Source organism: Conger conger, chromosome 16 (assembly GCF_963514075.1).
Source record: "Conger conger chromosome 16, fConCon1.1, whole genome shotgun sequence".
In the NCBI taxonomy this organism is placed as follows: domain Eukaryota; kingdom Metazoa; phylum Chordata; class Actinopteri; order Anguilliformes; family Congridae; genus Conger; species Conger conger.
Window position 1 is genome coordinate 24,227,536 of NC_083775.1, and position 16,165 is coordinate 24,243,700.

Consider the following 16,165-nt stretch of genomic DNA (forward strand, 5'->3'; position numbering starts at 1 on the left):
TGGGTCAAAATGCCTTTGTACTTGCTGGAGTTCTAGATTCCACTGACCTTTACAACTATGTGTGCCAGGGCAAGTATTTGTGAAACAGCCCTATAACCTCAAAGATCTACCATCATTCTTCACCAGATTTCACAGATAAGATGTCTTTCTGACCGCAAACCCAAAGCTGGTAGGCATGGCCAAAAAGCTCCGTTTTGGGCTCATATGACCATACCACCAATTGCAGCTCCAGTGACTGACTTTATTTCTTTTATTGGTCATATTTTCAGGTTGAGTGATGCTCAAGTGACCCCCTCCAGCCTGCCTATGGGATTTAAACCTATAACCTCCCCAACATTTGATGAGCGATTGTAGGTTAGCGCCAATGACTGGAACAAACTACTGCCTTTCCTCATGACAAATAAATAGAATAAATAAATATGCACTGGGGGCTACTGTGACCTGTTTGGCTGACCTCTGAGGGAATCTGGACAGACGCCCCCCTGCATCTCCAGCAGGTTTGATGAGGGACCCATCGATCTCGGGTGTACATTTCACTGCAGTTGTGGCTCTGGTGACAGGGCCACACAGCAAAGTGCTTTCCGCACCCATCTCTCTCCCTCACTTACCATGCTCTCCCACAGCTTAGTGTGTGTGTGTGTGTGTGTGTGTGTGTGAGGGAGGGAGAGAGAGAGAGGAAGTGTATATGTGTGTGTGGGAGACAGACAGAGAAAGAGAGTGTGTGTGTGTGTGTGTGTGTGTGAGAGAGAGAGAGAGACAGAGAGAGAGAGATTGTGTGTGTGTGTGTGTGTGTGTGAGAGAGAGAGAGACAGAGAGACAGGCAGAGAGATTGTGTGTGTGTGTGTGTGTGTGTGTGAGAGAGAGACAGAGAGACAGGCAGAGAGATTGTGTGCGTGTGTGTGTGTGTGTGTGTGTGAGAGAGAGACAGAGAGACAGGCAGAGAGATTGTGTGCGTGTGTGTGTGAGAGAGAGAGAGAGAGACAGACAGAGAGACAGGCAGAGAGATTGTGTGTGTGTGTGTGTGTGTGAGAGAGAGACAGAGAGACAGGCAGAGAGATTGTGTGCGTGTGTGTGTGTGTGTGAGAGAGAGAGACAGAGAGACAGGCAGAGAGATTGTGTGCGTGTGTGTGTGTGTGTGAGGGAGAGACAGAGAGACAGGCAGAGATTGTGTGTGTGTGTGTGTGAGAGAGAGAGACAGAGAGACAGGCAGAGAGATTGTGTGCATGTGTGTGTGTGTGTGAGAGAGAGACAGAGAGACAGGCAGAGAGATTGTTGTGTGTGTGTGTGTGTGCGAGAGAGAGAGTGTGACAGTGTGTGCACGCTTGGGAAGGGGATGCACTACAGTAGTAATTTCATGCAGAGGGGCACGCAGCAATCAGTGTGTAAAATCACACTGCAATGACTCACAGTACGAGCAGCTGTATAGTTTACGTGGAATATTTTATGTTCTGTATATTTCTAATATAATCAATCACAGATGCTTTTGTTTTATGGCATGCATATAAAAACTAGGCTGGAAAAACTCTAATCCTGCACCATAATATGTAAAACTGCACATTTAGATTTTCAGGCTCAAATATTATTTTCCCAGGGTTATTTAACAGAAGTGATGCAGTCCTAAAGGCCCTATGGCCAGCCCTGCAGGCTCAGTAGCCCTCAAGCAGCCCTGCACTTGACTATGTGCACCCTGATTGGCCATGCTGTCTGCCCTTCTCGTAATTGCCATGCCTACAGATTCTGCTGCGCTCGGATTGGCTAGCGGAGGAAAGGGGCTGACGCCCGCTCCCGGAGAGCCCTCCCTCCGTCTCGGTGTTTACGGCGCTGCGATCTGACAGCAGTGAACACAGGGGGTCCCTCTGGTCTCCTCCCGCCGAGCCCACCTCTCTCCACGTCTGCGCCAATCCTGCCTCACCGCCTCAACACATGTTTGCACATTGTCTTTAATGTCCAAATAGATTTTGTCCATTGCCTTTGTTGTCGGAGTATCTTTTGCCCGGTTGTCTTTGTTGTCAGAATTCTGCTTGCCTCTTTTTATTTGTTGTTGGAATTTTTTGCCTATTTTTTGTAGACACAGTGTTCTGTTTACCCCTTTTCCTTTGTTTTTGGAAATCTGTTCGCCCCTTTTCTTTGTTTGTTGGAATTCTGCATGCCCCTATTTTCTTTGTTGTTGGAATTCTGTCGGCCCATTGTCTCTGTTGTCGGAATAGTTGAAGTCCATTGTCTTTGTCGTGATTCCGCTTAACTGATGTGTCTTTTTTGTTTGACGGAATAGATGCGGACCATTGTTTTAGTTGTCATTGGCGGTGCGACCGCGGTTTCCATAGCGGCGAGACACCTTTGTGTTCCTGTCAGAGTCACTCAGGCTTGCCGCAAAGCATCCCAAAAAGAGGGCGAGGACCTTTTTCAAAAATGTCACTCCCCCGCATGTCGTCCCTGCGCTAATGCTAAACCAATAAAGCTAATGCTAAACCATATCTTTCGAGGTCGACACAGCGCACCCACAATGCGAAGCACTATTCGCGAAATTAGCCAACCCCTAACACGCTTTCTCCAACTCTCCCTTCCTCTCAAAAGCCAGCCCGCTTTGTCAAAAAAGCGATAAATAGAGAAAGTGAAGTGGACGTGGGAAGACGGAGGATGAGGTAACGGTGGGGTAAGCAGGTCTTTGGCGGAATGGCGGACTGACGGGTGACAGACGGGGTCTGCGCCAGGCTGCTGGCGGGGTCAGCCTTTATCCGCGTTTCTGCGCCGCGAAGCCACCGCCGCTCAAGGTCACCCTCTGGACAGGCCATTACCCACAATCCATCTCTCTTAATCCTGAGCTCAGAGCACGGCGGCGATGGAGACTCTGCTTTTTTTTTTGCTTTTTTTTCTCCAAATCTTTTTTGGTATGACTCAGCTCATGATCAAACCTGCACGTGTTCTGCAGAGGAACCGGCCAGATGAGGTGATGACCCACAGCCCCTCGATAAAATTAGACAGGGGACCGCTTCAACATTTAGGAATAAGATCAAAGGAACATATGATGATGATAAAGAGGCTGCTCAGCTCATCTTTGCTCTTCATTCACCTACAGTGCAGAGAGCATCCAGGGCTGTGCCCAGGTGTAAAATCCAACCATGACCAACTTGAACTGACCAACCACCAGCTGTTTCAAAACATAGCTTGAGCTGGTCAAACCATGTTGAGTAAAAGCTGGTCGGAACTGGTCAACCAGCAACCAGCTGTTTTCTAGCTTGAGTGGTTTCTTTTAGCAGGGCATCAAGCTGTTTTTCGCCACCTCAAGGGCCTCTTCCACTACTACATGGCCCGGAAAACTGTTCCATGCATTCACAGCTCTGTAGATAAAAACCCCACTTCCCATCAATCCCGTTGTGGGATATCACGGCCGATATAACACAGTGCCCCCGTGGGTCTCCGGCCCTGTGCATTTGGGAGGGGTTATTGAGGGCTGTAGCAACCGCTGTCACAGGCGGGCTCAAGGTCACGCTAACTCCAGTGAAATCTCCCTTACCGCCAGGATACGACCGGCCCTGCGGTCATACGGTACTGTACCGCTAACATCCAAACAGCAACAACATTACATTGCCCAGTTTCACTGGCTAGCTGGTATTTCTAAAATAATATACAGTAAAAACTGTATATGAATGTAACGTATAACTAAACAAATACAACTATTGTCCATGCCCCTCAGTCAATACATATTTGCAAAAAGGGGGAAGTTTAGCTTCAGCCAAGCCAGCTTCACAGCGAGTATTAGGCTTGGCATGCTCAAACAGCCACTTCCTCTGAGATCACTCTGTGGGGCCGTTTAGAATGGCAGCCCCTCCTGCTGGAAGCGATTTTGTAGGGAGGCTTTCCCCGGGATCTGAACACACACTGGGGCGCAGTGTTAGGGCACCACACACTGAGAGATCCGACCACTCCAATGATCTCATCTCTCTAAGGCACAGAGGAAAATTCTGAGCACGTGAGCAAACACATAAGCTCTTACATACGCATTCACACCACATTCACAGGTGCACGCACACTGACACATAGAGATGCTCATACATTAACGCACACACACACATACGCACACACACACACAAACACACAGACAGACAGACATGCTTGTACACACACACATATACACACATACACACCTGCTCAGATACAGACATGCTTGTACATGTACACACATATACATACACACACACTTGCCCAGATGCAGACACACAGACATGCTTGTACACACACATACACACATACACACCTGCTCAGATACAAACATGCTCGTACATGTAGACACATATACATACACACACATTCACGCACACACACACTTGCCCAGATGCAGACACACAGACATGCTTGCACACACACACACACACATACACACCTGCTCAGATGCAAACATGCTTGTACATGTAGACACATAGACATGCACACACATTCACGCACACACACACTTGCTCACATGCAGACACACAGACATGCTTGTACACACACACACACACACACTCACGCACAAACGCACACAAACCTGCACAGATGCAGACACACAAACATGCTTGTACACACACACACACACACACACACGCACGCATACACACACAGAGCCTGAACAGGAGCTGTTTTCCCCCTAATTCTAATTGGAGCAGGTGACGCAGGGCATGTTTTCCAGGGTGCTGTAAAGTCTTATCTGACCGCGTTCAAAGCCACCCAGACAAGCTGCTTGAGGACACACACACAGCAAACGGCTGTCACAATGACGGCTTGCTCAATCTAAAAGGACAAGTAAAAGTCCCGATTCAGACACTCCCTCCACTTACTGAATATTTTCCGCACATCGTCGCTTCGTTTAAATGAACATCTCTGCCACTTTTCAAATGTTTTCTTTTTTTTTCATTTCTACTGAGATATGTGAGAAAGCTTTCAGGCTCTGATCAAAGGACACATTATCTGCTGTGTCCGAATTATGACGCAAATGTTCAAACTGCCTTTTTGACAGCCACTGTTCAAACGTAATCAAAGCGTGAGGGCTAATTGCAAGCTTTGTTTCAGAATACCTGCATGTGCACTCTGAAGATGATTTCAAGTTTTATAATTAATCGTGAAATTTGAATATCCTTTCTTGTTCGCTCTCACTCTCCTGGGGGCTTTTCAATTTTAATAAAACAGGGCCGTAAATAGAGGCTAGTGACGTGTGGATGCGCTGTGCTGTGATGTGAGTTCTGTGGGGGGAGGGGGGACAATTTGTGGCCTTGTTCCCATCATGCACCAGGAGAGAACATTGGGGAAAAGAATGGCAGGGGTCAAAGAATTTCAGACAGTAAATCAAATCATAACATTTGAAACTCATTTCAGCACTAATTTTTAAATCCTTTGAATCCTTTACAAATTATCACTTTAGTGACGATAATTTTAAAAATGTAATTCCATAAGAATCACACCTATAATTAGTACTTAATTTCGTTTTTCTCACTTAAAAGTAAGTTAGTCAAGGGCTAGAATACCAGCTTTTGCAGCACACGATACAACACTAAAGAGTGTTTATGAGAGTCCCTAAGTCCAACTATCCAGTCACCGTGTACAGCAGGGTTTGTAGACAACTGCATGTCTCACTCTTCAATATACACAGCCACACCAGCACCCATTTAAACTCCACAGTCCACACAGTACTACAGGAGAGCCAGTGACTACTTGACAGCTTACAGTCCACACAGTACTACAGGAGAGCCAGTGATTATTTTACATCCTACAGTTCACACCGTACAACAGGATAGCCAGTGTCTCTACAAGTACCATCAGTGGCAATCAGTATTACCTACTGTCTGCAAAAACTCAATCTATTTAGAAGTACACTATCTGCAGCTAAAATAGCCAACGCTTTGCTGGTAAATATTGTGGGGAAGTCAGCTTTCCACAGTGAATGGAAAACCGAGCTAAGATTGGTAATCCCTTGACTAGGACTGCTAACGGCAGTGCCATATTATATGTATATAGCGGAAGAGGTGAGTGTGTGCATGTGTGTGTGTGTGTGTGTGTGTATGTGTGTGTGTGTGTGTGGTGTTGGTGTTTATATTGTTGTTTGTCAACATGAGGACCGGAGTTCTGCCAATGACTGTTAAGGAAGCCACTATGAGGCTGAGAAATAAGAAAAAACAGTCAGAGACATAGGCCAAACAATAGGCTCACCGAACAACAAACTTTTGGAACATCATTAAGAAGAAAGAGCACTGGTGAGCTCAGTAATTGGGAAGGGACTGGTCGGTCAAGGAACACCTCTACAGCTGATGACAGAAGCCTCGCCATAATGAAGAAAAGCCCCAGAACACCTATCCGACAGACCAGACGAGAGCAATGTGGGATTCAAACACACATCTGGATGACTGTTACCTAGGCGACGCAACATTAAACGATGTCACACCCGCGTTGGCGTGTGCTGTGGCGTGCCGCAGCAGGGGTCAGGGGGGTGAGGGACCTGGGCGTATTTGAGGGTTGTACCTGAGTGTTCGCAGACGGGCAGAATGGCTCCCGCTCACAGCAAGGGCGATACAGAGGACAGGCAGGCTCCTTTCAGCCACGGCCCAGCGGCTCCCTAAATATCGCAGGAGGACGATGGGGAGCGAACTGCAGATCCACTTAGAGGAGAAGCCGATAATCTCCACACCGGACCAGCGGCGGATCATTTTAATGAGCAAGCAGAGTACCTGAGCACCCACACAACAATCACACAGCAACTCTCTCATTATGATAACCCTGCTCACATTACCCAGCATCCCTCTGCCTCCCATACACCCACACTATCCACCATGCCGCTCACTGCCATACCCATACTCATTACCCATCATCCCTCTCATACTCATTACCCAGAATCCCTCTCACTGCCATGCCCCCACTCATTACCCATCATCCCTCTCATACTCATTACCCATCATCCCTCACACTGCCATACCCATACTCATTACCCAGAATCCCTCTCATACTCATTACCCATCATCCCTCTCAAACTCATTACCCAGAATCCCTCTCACTGCCATGCCCCCACTCATTACCCATCATCCCTCTCATACTCATTACCCATCATCCCTCACACTGCCATACCCATACTCATTACCCAGAATCCCTCTCATACTCATTACCCATCATCCCTCTCATACTCATTACCCATCATCCCTCTCATACTCATTACCCATCATCCCTCACACTGCCATACCCATACTCATTACCCAGAATCCCTCTCATACTCATTACCCAGAATCCCTCTCATACTCATTACCCAGAATCCCTATCACTGCCATGCCCCCACTCATTACCCAGAATCCCTCACTCCCATACCCCTATGCTCCCAAACATTACCCAGAATCCCTGTCACTACCATACCCCTACTCATTACCCATCATCCCACTCACTCCCAACACCTCTACTCATTACCCCATTCTCTTAGCCCCAGATGTTAGCCAGTAATCCAGTCTTCTGGAAATTACCCAGCATCACCCTCTTCCACAAATTTCCCAGCAACAAAATTGCTGAAGATTGATCTGAATTATTTGGACCAAAGCTGCCACTGCATCCACTGAGAGAACCCCTCTCTGTTCATTTTAGGGGTTAGTAATGTGCAAGATGAATACACCGTAATAAGCATCATCTAATATTCATGGTCATTATGAGCAATGCCCCCGGCAAAAGGCTGCATTACCTCACAGTACAGACGTGATTTCATGAAATTAAATTACCATAAAAATATCAGCTTTTACAGATCAACAGACATGATGTGGCAGGGGGCCATCAGAGTTGAATGCTTTTGTCTCATTTCTTGGACACAGATTTCCTATGCCACTGTGTTCCACATCTTTGAGGATCACCGAAACACTACATGTATGACACTCCTCTGACTTCACACACCTCTCACAGCTACTGGGCTGTTGAGCTCTTCTAGAGCGAGTCTGACCCACCAGCTATGTCATAGGACACCTTGAAAGGGAAGTGAAAACAGATTGGTTTCCTGCAATCTTATTAATTGAAACAAGTTTTAGCCAGCATTGTGGTATAGGTCTCTTCCATAAGCTGGCTTCAAATCCTAACTTCAGTTGGAGCCTCAGAAGAAGTCCCTGACCACTTGTGTGAGTCAGCTAGCTGGTCAGTTCATTCAGTAATGGGAACCACCAAATTAGTCTCTTATGGTTGCATTCACTAAAAGAAGAAGAATGCTGAACGCACAACTGTCACCTGACGAAGACACACTGCCATTGGCCTAAAGCAGTGGTTTCCAACCCTGGTCCTTGAGAGCTACAAGGTCTGCTGGTTTTCATTGTTAGTGGGCGCTTAATTAATTAAAGCAGTTAATTAACTCACCTAATCTGGTTACCTGGGTCTCAACAGGGTGCTGATTCGAAGATGAGAACAAAAACCAGCAGACCCAGTAGCTCTTCAAGACCAGGGTTAGAGACCACTGGTCTAATGGCTGCTCTACACCCACCCGGCCATCACCATGACATTGTGGGCAGAGACAGCAGACAAGTGAGCCTGCCCTCGATCTGACCGCATCAGGGAGGAGAGGGAGGAGGTGGGGCCAGAATGTTTGAATGGCTGATCGATCCTACCAATGAGGAGGGGCAAAGACTGGGGGGGGGGGGGGTCTTCTGTCCAATCAGGACTGAGAGCAATCAGGGCAGCTGAGCACTATAAGCAGGTGTGTAGCAGCCACAATTTAGCCCCCCTCCCCCCATTAACTCCCTCACCTCCCTTAGGGCCACGTCACTGGACCCCTAAAAACACCCAACATGGCCGAGGACCTGAACCTCCATAAAACCGTTTGGCACCTTCATCCAGCAAGCAGTACATTCTAAGTTCTAAGCAATTACATTACAAATCTACAGGAGACATGTACTGTTGCAATTTTGTAACAAACTGAGACATAAATATTGAATAACAAGGAAATATTATGGAGTATTATTAAGGAATCCAATGTATTTCAATTGAAGGTCAAACCGTAATTCATGAAATACTGATAATGTGAATTCAATATTTTTAAATGGGTAATATACTGTATATATTATTTCCTATTTTGCAGCGTACCCTCCCCCCATCCCCCCGCCATGTCGCATACTCCAGTGTGTGCAGGCTGCATGAGGAAGGGGGATTAAACAGCTCAAACGCACCGCTGTTACCAGGTGAAGTGCCCGGCTGAAATGACTGATCAGTTCACGGAAACTACTCCCATTCACGCCATAACGTTCCCGCCGGGCTGTCACAAACAAACGTACGCGATCCTTCACTCCAAAAAACTTTTCTCTTTCTGCTGCCGCTTTTGGAAAAAATAGATATGCATTTACAATATCTACAGCACATAGTATATGTGACAAATTGACATTATGTGACAAAAGCTCATTCATACGTGCAGGTGTGGTTTAAATTGCATTAATGGAGGTTGTAGTAGATTGGGTTGGGATTGATCGCTCTGTACAGGGCAGTGCAAAGGGCGTTCGAGAAAACAGGGCCGTAGTGTTTTCGTTCAGGACTGACAAACAGAAGAACAAAAAAAGTCTAAAAACAGGAGAATTTGTTGAAAGCCTTGAGATTTCAGTCATGCCGAACCTTCTGAGGCTCGTTATTCTGCAGCTCTCCAGCTTCTGTCATTCCCCTAATCTCTCTCCCCCTTGCACACACACTCTCTCTCTCTGTCAGTCTCCTACACTCACTCACCTTCTCTCTCTCTCTCTCTCTCTCTCTCCCACTCGTCACTCATCTGCCTCTTATCTCTCCCTATCTCCCATCTCTATCTCCTCTCTCTTCCCCTCCATCTCTCTCTTTCCCTCTCTTTGTCTCCCCCCTTATCTCCCTCTCTCTCGCCCTCTGTTTTTCTCTGCAGCTCTGTCGGGGAGCATCCGTCTCAGTCATCTGTGACACGGCCGACCGGGAGCCTCTGCGTCCAGCAGGATGAAGCTGAGCCTGAGCCCCGTGTTTCGGAACGCCCCCCTTCCCCCCTACCACCCGTGCATCACCGGAGAGACGTCTGCCCAACAACGCCCCCCCCCCCCACACACACACACACAAAACGGATCGATCCATCCCACCGTTAGACAGGCAAACCTGGCAACCACCACACCAGCTGTGCTAACCAGCTGCACTCATCCCCAGCTATGCCCTTTGTCGCCTTTCAGCCGTGCTGGCGGAATTACGGGAAACGCAACTTATCAGGTCCTCACAAGCCATAAAGTCCTCATAAGGCATGTTATTTCTCGCACCAGAAGTTTGGTTGCCTCGGTATTTCAGGTAACCCGGGGCAACCGGGACGTTTCATCATAACGAGCTGAGGAGACGGAGCGAATCGTGGCTTAGTATTCCTGGGGCACAGCTGAAGCTGCTGCTGATGTATTTTGTTGTTGTTGTAAATGCCGGGACCGGACAACTACTGATGCTGCGTGGAAATGATTCCACAAAGCCCCCCGAAAAATAAACAGTGACACGTTATCTGTACACACACGCAAAACCTCGCACCCTCGAAAAAAAATAACAACAAGGTTGAGCCCCCAAATGAAAATACAGGCACATGCCTTTCAGCCTTTTTATACCCTTAAACTCTTAACAGACGGCCCCTAAAAAAAAAAAGCCCACGCAGTGCGCCGCAGAACGGTCGTCCCGAGCCCAGAGCGCTCGCTCCGTGTACGAAAGCCCCGGCGCAGAAAAAGAGGAAGACGGTACCTGCAGAGACTGTCGGCCTCTCTCTCCTCCCGCTCGTCTCACGCTGGACCCTCCTGCGCTGAAAATGGCACCAGTATTCCCTGTCCGAGTTAGCCTCGCTCTCTCTGTCTCTCTCTCACTCTCTCTCCGTCTCTCTCTCACCCTTTCTCTCTCTCTCTCTCTAACGTGCCTTCCTCCTTCCTTTCCCTGCCATCTTCACTCGGGGGGGAGGAGGGGGTGGGGGTGGGGGGGTAGGGTAGGGGGTGGGAGGCCCCAGGGGGATAGGAAAGCAATTAGAAAGCAGCCCTGTAGCTTCCAGACCGAATGTATAATAGAATTAGCGGAGTGGGCTGCGACCGCTGCGCTGGCGAATCTAACAGCCAGTCCCCCTCACGAGCGAACCAGCGAGCGTGTGTGTGTGTGTGTGTGTGTGAGAGAGAGAGAGGGATAGGGGAAGAGTGAGTGAGAGTGACTGATCGTCTGTGGTCCTGTGAGTGTGTGTGTGTGTGAGTGTGTGTGAGAGAGAGAGAGAGAGGGATAGGGGAAGAGCGAGTGAGAGTGACTGATCGTCTGTGGTCCTGTGAGTGTGTGTGTGTGTGTGGGGTGTTGATGGTGAAGGGAGGGTTTTGGGGGCTGGGCAGGGGGGAGAGGGGGGGTGGGATGCAGCAAAAAGAGAGGGGGGGGGGGGGACCACCTGCTCCAGTGCTGTCAACCGCAAGACGGCAAGAAAGGAGGATGTCTGCCTGTAATGTTTACTGTGAGGTTTACGCTCCCTCTGCTCTGAATGAGTGGGTGGCAGGAACGGCATGCGAGAGAGACGGAGGGGGAGAGGGAGAGTGATAGAGAGGCGACTAGAAGCATGTTTTCCTGTGATGGAGAGAAAGCGAGAGCGAGAGAGAGAGTGCAGAAGCTCAGTATCTGTGTGTATGATTGTGCCATGAATGACAATCAGGATGAGAAGGGGGTGGTACCATCCCCACTTCCACCCCCTCCATTTTTTGCTCTCTCCAAAGCCCACCTTGTCAACCTCTCCCTCCTCCCGGAATACTGAGGCTGAGCGGCCCAGACTAATTTGGATGCTGCGCAGGACCGCGGTTTGGCTCCCCTTGTTCAGACCGCACCATCTCTCTCTCCCCCCTTTTTCGTGCTCGCTCGGCCGTTTTCACGGATCCGCAGAAAGGCGGCAGCACGAGGTCTTCCGCAAGCCAGTCTCCTAGCGCGAGATGTTTTCACTTGTAGTAAAAACAGCGCTGAATAACATTTGAAATCTGCACCACCCCCCCCTACCTTTTTAGAATTTTACATCATACAGTTTCAATGGGATCATAAACCGCAGGATGGAGACACTTCAGTGAATAAACGGAGGAATTTAGCAAGGGCTGGTTTTAAATTCGATATCGTTTCAGATGCACTTGATGTGCAAGGATGCACAGCCGCCTGACCTTGAAGATCAAATCTGCTATTAATCAGAAATGCATATATGGGGGCAGTGGAAACGTGCACACACACAGACACACAATATATATGTTGTTTATTGCCATAGATTAAACCATAACGGCTAAATTTGGGCCAAATCTGCTTTCTACACCAAAGAGGGACAGGAGTAGGCAACTACGACACACACAAAACGCGGGCTTCGAATTCAGTGTAAATAAAATGTTTAATAGCAGCTGCAGGTCGTTACGGCGAAAAGGCGAACGCTTTCCCCATAGACGCACTAACTCCTGCGCTGCTTTGATTGTTCCACCCTTTTTTGGTGAATGCCTTCGCGCCCCTCATTATAGCCAGGCCTCGCGGGATCACACCAATCTGCACGTTTCATCAGTGCGCGCGGTGTCGCTATAATGGGATTTACCGGTGCTAGGAGGGGAGCAGTAAGCTCCGGATAACTGAGCAGAACTGCGCCTGCTAATTAGTCTATATGTGCAGCGTAAATTAGCCCCAACACTGAGTTAGTTGGAATGCCTTATTAAACTATTATAGCTCATCCAATTAAGCGAGCCATTGCGCAGAATGGTATTTATTTATTTAGATTCGCAAAATATTTAGGCCTACCAGTAACACATTGCTTACCCCCATGCCTACCAACTCTTTCAGAACCTCCAGAATTAAAGAAAACAAAGCCCTTCAGAATAGCATACCAGATCCATACACATTCATTATAACCATCTTATTAGTAGGCAACTGTAACGTTACCACATTAGCCGACACACATCTTGTTGTATTTAATACTGACAAGACTACGATGTAAAACGAACCTCCCAGTAAAAAAATAAAAGTTTCCAGTTTGTATTTAGCCTACTGTAAAGAACCGACTGTAAGTAAATGTAAGTAAACAATAACTACGAACTCCTACGAACATAATAGGCTACTTATACACAAAAATAGGAGGGACCAGCGATTTTGGACAGATGGGTGCACGTGCTTGGCGATGACTGGAATAGTGCCGTTGTGAGAAAGGTCGGGGCGGAGGTCTGTTACCATGGAGACGAAAGGATAGCGGGTCCAGTTCATTGTTAGCCAGCCTGATGTAATCCCCCATATCTTGCAAGGTTAATGTAAATGGAAGTGCGTAACACTGTGCGTCTCTCTCCTGATCGTGGATAAGGAAGCGATAAAATACCAGTGCCTCGTGATGGCACATCTGAGAGTCGTTTCCTGTAGTCAGCTGCCTCAACTGCAACTGGAAGCGATGACCTCATCATATCCAGCCTCAGCGCGTAAAAGTGGTATTTCATCTGAACTTTATCTAGGTCGAAGACTTAGACTTCAAATTAATTGGCCGGCCCGAAACTAGAAAAAACTGCACCTACACGTTAGACAAGCCCCCCAAGTACTACAGCATACGTCATAATCCCAGGTGTATACTTATCGGTTACAGCACGTGCGCCTTATTTAACATAACAGCCGATTTGTTCATTGTGAGATATTCGCCGTAACCAAGCAAAATCACGATTCACCATAGGCTAGTAACGATGTGACCTGATGGGGACTGTCAAGATGAAGCTGGTTGTTCGCAAGGTGTACGCGCTCAGATATCAAGGGAAAATGCGGTTGTAGGTTAGGTGCGGGTAGGAAGGGGCTGCTGTTACCATAGAGACGGGAGGGGGGCAGCAGTCCAGTTGAATGTCGCCGGACTCGTTGCTGTCATTATTAGGACCGCAGTAGCAGCAGTAAACAAAATCTAACGGAAGGTCACTATAATGAGACAAACTCTCCACCATTACAATTTGAACCTGCGAGAGAATAACCGTAATGACTGTAGCATACCTTTCGATAACACCTAGGCCTAATGCCAATAGCTGGATTTGCCCTAACCCTACATTTTCGTCACTATAGGCTACTCAATTCCCACAAAGGGACATTGGCAAGGACAAAATCACACATGAGATGCAAACTGCTCTGCTTATTAGAGGCCGCTTATGGCGACTTGATTTTATTTAGGCCTATTATTTATGAAATTATTTGGGCTATTCACATACATAGCCCTAGCCTATTTTTATGGGAAGATAAGCGGCTTTTCTCTATCTAGCCGATAACTAGAATTATGGGCTATAATTTAGTACGTAAATACAAACAATCCTGTAGTAAAATAAACGAAATTTGTAAAACAAACAAAACGTGTCGTCGAAATTCAACGAATTAGTAGCCTAAGTAGTGATGGCACATGCGCCGTCTAGTGGTCTAGTAGAATAATGCATGATTATAAGAAAATAATTATCACGAAAATCTTAGCTGAGATTGAGATTGGAATAGGCGTTTTAAATACACGCTATTACCTCTGGACTGGATATGCACAATAAGTTGGCTATGGTTTTAAAAGAAAGTAGCCTACTTTACTGATAATTTAATAAACACTCAAAACTTTATATGTTTGTACAAGACAAACACAACGGCACATACGGCCGTAGTCGCATGTAAAACAGCCATACTAATTAAAGGGATAGTGCACTTAATGGGGTTTTCTTGATATTTCAGATTTAGTGCATGTTTTATATTGGTTCAGGCAGCTTTTATGTAGCAATGAGGAATATTGTATGTATTTACAGGAGTTCCTGGTGACCTTCCAACTTTACAATAGCTCGTATAGGGGCATTTCGGGATTTATGGGCTAAAGCGAGAGAAAAGTTTGCGCAGAGTTTTTATCTCCAGAGGTGTAAATTATTATAGTTTCATCTAATTTTTAGCTGGATCCATTTCCTTGGGCATAATGCAGACTGAGACTGCAAGGAAAGAAGTACCAGCACACGTTAACAACTGATAGTTACGTTTATAATGATGTTAAAAAAAGAGAGAATAATAATTTCCGTTCATACGTACAGCTTCTGAGGCCATATAACGTCGCTATACAAACTGATTGTTTAGAGATGTTTGAACGGCTTTAGATCGCAAACCTCCAAATGCCCCATATCAGCCATTGTAAAGTCAGCTAGTGACCTTTTAGACTCACAGCTAAAACCACAAACTGAGATCCAGTAAGATATTTTATACTTTTTTCTTTAACAATTGGGAACATCTCTCGTGCACATTTAAAAACAATTCAGAGGAAGAGTTGGACTGTAGTAGTTGGAAGCAGACTGCCATCTACTGGTCATATGATGTAATTAATACATTTTATTTTCTTGGTGGCCAATGCAGTAATTACTGCTCTGGCCTCCATTACCAGAAGACAGCGAATTTAGTACTTGGGTATATCTTCCCACTGCTGTAGGTAGAAAACCTCATGTTGGTTCATGTTTGATTATTACATATCAGCCCATTAGGGTGTGTGTTCACTGCAAGTGGATCGGAAGATGTGATTATAGAAGAAAATAGGTTAATAATGTGTATATGATTATTCTTTAACCTTTATAACCTACACATTGTCTGCACAGAGACCATTTTGTTCATATAAGCACTATAAATATGTGGTATGACATGCAATATAACATGTGGTTAGCCCCTTGAGATGTTGATAGTCACCAGTAAGATCTGCAATAACTTAGCCCACCAGCTAAAAGTAGCTTCCAGTTAAGACTGTGCCTTTGACAACATATCTGAGATTAACTTGGCCATGCCCTGAACATGTCTACAGTCATTTAGAGTCTAAGATCAGTTGCTTAGCACTGGCACATGCCTACATCATTGCTAATACTCTCAATAGTCCTCTGTGACATAATCTATGTGTGTGCATGTGTCTATTTAGAAATAAAACACCAAAAATCCAAAATTAGCTTGCAGTACAACCGTTGACCTCTTGCTGCTCCCACCAACAACCATCATAGTGGCTGAAAACCTAAAGTTTAAACCACGACAGAACAGTGCCCACATGCACTGCCCTAGCAGGGCTCAGTGGCTTAAATCTGCAGTTTAATCCTCAGTGAAGGTCATTATATTTTGGCGCAGGATGTCACGGCAGAGATTATTTACATAAACAAGATGCTAAGCTCCACATACAAGGCTTTACATTGGAAAAGCTGTGCCTGTCTCTGATCTCTGATCCAGCTCTCCGTTGCCT

At 46.6% G+C, this 16,165-nt stretch overlaps 1 protein-coding gene across 1 annotated transcript in view; it reads right to left on the reverse strand.

Moving 5' to 3' along the window:
- The window catches only part of LOC133114124 (retinoic acid-induced protein 1), a 46,582-nt gene extending 35,758 nt beyond the window's left edge, over window positions 1-10,824 (reverse strand). Inside the window, exon 1 of the mRNA XM_061223316.1 lies at window positions 10,690-10,824. The gene's annotated coding sequence lies outside the window, so the exon portion shown is untranslated. The remainder of the gene's footprint in view (window positions 1-10,689) is intronic.
- Window positions 10,825-16,165: the final 5,341 nt, after the last annotated feature.